Below are 6,945 nucleotides of genomic sequence, written 5' to 3' on the forward strand. Positions count from 1 at the left end.
AGGCATTTGCAGGCTTAGCTTTTCATTTGCTTGCCTAGGCTGCTATGGCATTGGAGCCAGCTCAGTCGAATGACCTCCTTGTTAAATTGATTTAATAACATTGATGTTATTTTCCCCCTAAAATGTCCAGGAGCAGGGGTAACTGTAGAACAACAATAGGCACAACAACGAAAGGATTTCCTTGGAATAGCTCAGCCAATCTAGTCCCTTCCCATCCCCTAAATACAAGGAGCACAAGGCTGATGATTTTATACCAACCTAAAACCTTGTAACTGCTCCCTAAAAAGTGGTGGACTGAAAGCTTCAACCCTTTAATCCTATGGTTGGTTCTCCTGGCAACTCGCCCCTCAACCTTAGATGCAGTGTAAAAGTCACCTCATTAACATAACAAAAGACACCTTAACTCATCAAAGGAAATACAAAGGGTTTTAGGAGCTCTGTGCCAAATGAAGACCAAATATATATTTCTTATTATAAAACACAATATCTCAGGTGGATACATACTTTGGATTGCTATGTCTTCCTGGTTCATAGCTCCTGTATTTTATACACTATCCCTCTTTATCTTTTATAATACGGTAGTCCTTCCTTAACCATGGTTTTGCTTTCTGTGGTTTCAGTTACCCATGGTCAACCAAGATCTGAAAGTGTTCAACGGAAAATTCCAGAAATAAACATTTTATAAGTTATAAATTGCATGCCATTCTGAGTAGTATCATGAAATCTCCCACTGTCCTGCTTCGGACACGCACCATCATTTTTTTCCAGCATCTCCATGCTGTATGCTCTCCCTGCTCATTAGTCACTTAGTAAGGTTATCAGATCCACTGTCTCAGTACTTGTGTTTCAGTAACCCTTATTTTACTTACTAATGGCTGCAAAGTGCTATTTTACTTAATAATGGCTACAAAGTGCTAAAATAATGGCTGAAGTGCCAGTAGTAATGCTGGTACTTCAGATATGCCAAGAAGGAGCTGTAAAGTGCTGACTTTAAGTGAAAAGGTAAAAGTTCTCGACTTAGAAAGGGAAGAAAAAAATCGTATGCTGAGGTTGCTAAAATACACTGTAAGAAATCTTCTATTAGTAAAATTGTAAAGAAGGATGAGTAAAGTATAATAAGATATTATAAGAGAGAGACCATATTCACATAACTTTTATTGTAGTATATTGTTGTAACTGTTCTATTTTATTACTAGTTATTATTGTTAATCTCTTACTGTGCCTAATTTATAAATTAAACTTTATCATAGGTACGTATATACAGGAAAAAACATAGTATATGTAGGGTTTGCTATTATCCGTGGTTTCAGGCATCCACTGGTGGTCTTGGAACATATATCTCTTGGATAAGAGGGCGCTGTATACCTTTTCTCATTCTTTTACTTCTAATCTACCTGTCTTTTTATCAAAAATATTTCTCTTGTAGAAGCATATAGTTAAGCCTTGCTTTTTAAATCCAGCCTGACAATTTCTGCCTTTTAACTCGTATATACTTAGTCTGTTTGTACATAATGTAATTATTAATATAGTTGATTTTAGTCACTGATATTGCTACTTATTTTCATTTTATCTTATCTTTTTTGTTAATCTATTGTACCTTTCTTGCCTTCTTTTAGGTTAATTAAATTTTTTGTTGTTGTTCCATTTTATTTTACCCACTGGCTTCTTGGTTATATCTCTTTATTATGTTGCTCATGGCTGTTCTGGGACTATCGATATGATTACTTAACTTATCAATGTCTGTTCTCTGTCAATATTGTCGTGACTCACATTTTACATTTTACACCTGACACTTTCTACTTCCCATTTTTGAATTCTCACTTCTCATTTTGCATCTTACACTCCATATTTGACGAATTTAATAACCTTAGAATAGTATATTTCCATTTACTCACTCCCTTTCTTAAATGACATAAGAATTAGAAAGGAGAAAGTAAAACTACCATTTTCAGACAGCATTATTGCTTATGTAGAAAATTCTAAAGGATCTACAAATTATTTTAAATAATAGAGTTCATTGGGTAGATAGATATAGGAGAAATATATAAAAGTCAGATGTATTTCTATTCATCAGCAGTAAACAACTAGAAAACAAAAAGAAGATTCGAAACCGTGCAAGACAACTTCAAAGGCGAGTTATTGATCTTTATTGAGATATAAGGAACCCAAATAGATGGACTTGTGTCTTCTCCACCTTGCCATTTACTACACAGCATTGTCTTCACCTTCTCAAAACCTGGGGAAGAAAAGTAAGAGATTAAAAAGGAGCTTTTCTCTGAGACCATGCTTAGGAAAACCCCCATCACTGGAAGGATGTATTCAATTTATAATCTGTAAAGTCATTATGCTTAAAGTAAAAAAAAATTAAAATGCCTAGTAAGAGTCACTGATACAAGAGATTAATAATGTCTCTGCTAAACCAAGTGTCTTAGTGAGTTCCAGCTGCTATAACAAAGTGCCATAGACTAGGTGGCTTAAGGACAACAAAAATTTATTTCTCACAGTTCTGGGGGCTGGCAAGTCTATGGTCAGGTTGTAGTGAAGACTCTCTTCTGGGTTGCAGACTGCTGTCTTCTCTTCTCATTACATCCTCACATGGCAAAAGGAGGGCAAGAAAACTCTTTAGGGTCTCTTTTATAAGGACACCAACCCCATTCACAAGGGCTTCACTCTCAAGACCTAATCACATCCCAAAGGCCTCACTTCTTAAAAGAACCCTGATCACCTTGGGGATTAGGATTTCAATCCACAAATTGGAGAGTGGGGGTAAACAAACATTCAGTCCATTGCAGCAAGGTTTATAGAGATCCAAACACTCGGATTTAACAAGCATTGACAGTTTACCATATTCAGAGCATTGTGCTTGATGTTAAAGGTGAATACAAAACATGCCCAATGCCCAAGAAACTCAAAGTCCAATGTGTGCACGATGCATATGTGCAAACATATGTATGTGTGTGTGCATAGAATGGGGGCAGGGGAAACGGGGGCAATATGCATCCTAATATATATTAAAATACCAGGCAGAATGGCATGAGTGCTAATTTTTTCTTTTAAAAAAAATAGCTATCTTATTAAAAAATTAATTAATGATCATAAATACAGAAAAAAAACCATAAAGAAAAAAGTAAGACTGTGTTCTCATTGCCCCCAAGGTAATATTTTTCTGTGCATCTTATGGGCATTTTTTTGTCTACATGCAAATCAATGTTTGCACAGCTCAGAGCAGAGACTCTGTTCCACTAGAGTGTAGCATCAGGAAGTCCAGACACCTAGGCTCTTTGAACTCCTGGTAGGGCAGCCATTTAACATCAGAATGTTAAGGGACAGTAGAAGCCCAGACATATCTTCTGATCATGGAGCCCAGGACTATGGGAGAAAACGTGAAACTGCCCTGCAGATAGGTTTTTAATTTTTAAGATGTCACATAAATTTAGGCTCCCTAGAAGAGATTGGGCTGGAAGGAGATTAGTGAAGGGGGTTAAAAAAGGAGTGTAGTATCCTTGAAGTGTAGGGAGATTGAGCTCCAGCGTCTAAAGGTTGGAGGGAACACGTACAATGTGAGACTGGGCTCGACCATCTCCTGTACCCTCTGTGGCTCCTCCTTTTCTAGAGCTTGCGTGCTCGGGATAAAAGAGAGCTGTGATGTAAAAGAAAGCACTGTCTTTCCTACTGCCATAGGGAACCACAATTCCTCCGTGGAACTGAAAGAAATAGCAAGCTTTCCAGCCACCTGGAGCCCAAGAGGATTGTTTTCAGTAGTCTAGAGTAGATTGGTACTCCCACAGAAAAGGCTGAGACAAGACCTTTTAGAAGACTATGACAATGTATCATAAAGTAAAAGCAATGGACACTTGAGCAGAAGGAATGCAAAGTGCTGGTTAAATGAAAATCGTCTCTTCTTCTAGGACTCCTGAAGGTAAAAATTGAAGAAGGCAATTAGGGCAAAAGATTGAATTTCTTGCTAATCACATAGGAGGAGTAGCAGACCACTGGGGTGAAGCATTTATCCTCAGTGGCGAGTAAAGTCGGGAAATATGCATAACCACACACATCATACATTTCTTTAGAAAAACAGCATCATGTTGTATATGCCATTTACTATGGTGCTTTATTCACATCCAGTGGGGGGCAGCTTGTGAGGATAATCATCTCAGTTACAGAAGGGGAAAGCTACATTTTCTTAACATTTATACTATACCATAGTGGGAGTAAATTGTAAACCATAGCATAAGGATAAGACAGTTATATAAATAACCTACAAATTATATGGAGTAAAATCAGCTCCATAAATTAGACATACCCAGAATGCCCCGTGAGTTCGAAACATGAAGACATCAAATGTGGGTAAAAAAATCCGGATAAACTTTGAGCTGGAGGTGATATTTAAGGCTTGAAGTATACACAGAATTTGAACAGACTGAAATTGCAAAAGGATTCCAGATGGAAGGTATGGCGAGAAGAAACAGAGGAAGAAAGACAAAGAGCCTGTCCAAGTGGCAACAGACTTTACTTTTTGAGGTGTAGATATTTCAAGATGGAGATGCCTAGCAGGCAGTTAGAATTTTTATGAAAGTGTAGAATTGGGAATCTTCTGTGTTGAGGGGACAATAGCCACGAAGGAGGAAACTGTCTGCAGAGAAGGGATGAGACCTGAAGATAGAATTTAGAGGATCACCTCAAAATTGAAGGAGAGAAAATATCCAATAACAGAAAGAAAAAAACAAGTCATGAGAGACTTGTGAAGACAGTACAGTGTATTGAAAGACAAGGGACCATGGCTTTTAAGAAAGGTGATGACAAGCTGTTGAAGGTGAGAATCAAGAAAAGACGGGTTGCTGAGGCAATTAGATGCTGGCCAATGACCTTCAGTAGAACAGTTACAAAATATAAAGAGGTTTATAAGTAAATCAATTTAGTGAAGGCAGCATTCTTCCTCAGGCACAGTCTCTGTGCCCTCTTGATCTGTCTCTCTAGAGCTTCTTCACCTAGAGTGGAAGGTGGATTCCTTTTCAAGAAGGGATGCCTGGATGCTACTTCAGGCATTCAATTGAATTTATGCCTGAGGAGCTAAGAGAAAAGACTGATACTAGATGTAAGGCCATAGTAAATAATCAGGTGTGGAGCTTGGTGTCTCTCAGTCCTGAAATACCAGCAAGGTCAGTTTTGACAGATTTTAAAAATAGGGGTAATTCTGGCTAATACAGTAGTTCAGCATTATAGATGTTTCATAATCTAAAAGATATATTTGGAATGTTACTGCATCTTTCACGAGTATTTATTAAACCATCAGTTTTTTTTCAAGCCATTAAAAATAGATATTTGTTAATATTTAGTTTTGCCTTTAGTGTCTTTGGTTTCTGTCTTTAAAATTAAAGATTCAGTGTCATAGAAAGATCTATAGAGTGCTCAAAAGTAATACATACTTAAGTTGCACTCTTTTATAGGGAAGTGTCTAATAAAAGAAAAAAATGAGACAGAACTTCCCGATTTGAGCTCTAGAATTTTGGTTAAATTTTAAAATTTAAATTAATAATAAATGTAACTCCAGAATATACAAAATAAAATAGATAAAACTTGATTTGTTATCTAATTAATAGATGTTTATTATCTAATAAAAACACCACATTAGTGAATGCAAAAAGGGAAGAGCTCAATTTAAATTTGATTAGAAGATTCTCAGAAACAGAGAAGGCATCTTTCAATGATATATAAAAATGAGAAGAAAACTTTCTTTTAAAAAAAATTCTACCTAAAGATTACGAAAAGATTTACAGGAGAGGGAGCTGTGGGGAAGAGAGGGATATGTTTAAATTTAATTTTCCAAAAGTCCACATGGACATTTAAAATTGGAATTATCAAGCAAAAATTTATCATTTTATTTAATATCAGATACTTCTGCCACAAGCATCTGGGGAAATCTTTATTTTGGGAAGTAGCGAGTATTACATTGATTGCTTTGGAGATTATATGCTGTTTCTTCTCCCAATGTCATCAATCAGTAAAGTCATCCCTCCTCCCCTGGGTAAAATAAAAAGAGGTGGAGAAATGATAAATCTGTTTCTTCCATACTATTCTGGAAATTCCTTTCCTTCCAGGACACAAAAACCATGGAGAAGAAAAAAAAAAATGTGTTTCTCTAACACCTATCTATACTTGGTGACCAGACGTTCTGGTTTGCAGGGAAACGGTCATAATTTGCACCCATGTCCTCAAGCGATAATCAGTAGTGCATCTTTTAATTCTCAAAACTGTACCAGTTTAGACAATAAATTATATGGACACCCTGCAAACGTAGCAATTGCCCTATGTAAACTTGGAAGAAGTGTAAGACTAAATAGAAATTTCAAAGACTACTTTTCGGGATTATTTCTATAGTTCTTTACAAAAGAAGTTTCTCTGACTGCGAAGCTCAGGGAAACCACAAGTAGGAGAGGGCGCAGTGTTCTCTGTTGAACGTGAAGTTGGTTTCTGGTGTTGCTTCTGCAACTGCCGTTAGTGATAGGTCTTCTCTTCCTTTGGGAGAGCGAGAGGGGGAGGACGCTGTCTGGGTAAAAATAAAAAGAAGTTTCATAATAATTTCTACTTAGTCTCAAAAACAGAGGAATATGAAATTGCAAAAAAAAAAATTATAAAATCAAACATGCAATAAAATTAGTGACATTTATATATGAGGGTTAGTTTAAACTACTTAGAAATGTGTAGATTTTTATATTTTTAAAAATTTAACTGTAGAATTTTTAGTCATGTTCAGTAAACCAATTTGCACTTTTTTAGCTCTCTGCATGAAGCAAAAGGCTTTATACAATCTTTGGTTCAAGCTGAGTACACTGAAATATTTCATCTATTTTTGAGAGAATATTAAGATCCATAGATTAGACAATAGATCAAAAATCCTTTTCTAAATTAATAATTCCCAATGCTATGCCTACCCCCTACTCGATT

At 36.2% G+C, this 6,945-nt stretch overlaps 1 pseudogene; it reads left to right on the top strand.

Annotated features, from left to right (window-relative positions):
* Nucleotides 1–6,349: 6,349 nt before the first annotated feature.
* LOC112478834 lies at nucleotides 6,350–6,553 on the top strand (annotated as a pseudogene).
* Nucleotides 6,554–6,945: the final 392 nt, after the last annotated feature.

This window comes from Pteropus alecto, unplaced genomic scaffold, assembly GCF_000325575.1.
Source record: "Pteropus alecto unplaced genomic scaffold, ASM32557v1 scaffold22, whole genome shotgun sequence".
Classification (NCBI taxonomy): Eukaryota; Metazoa; Chordata; class Mammalia; order Chiroptera; family Pteropodidae; genus Pteropus; species Pteropus alecto.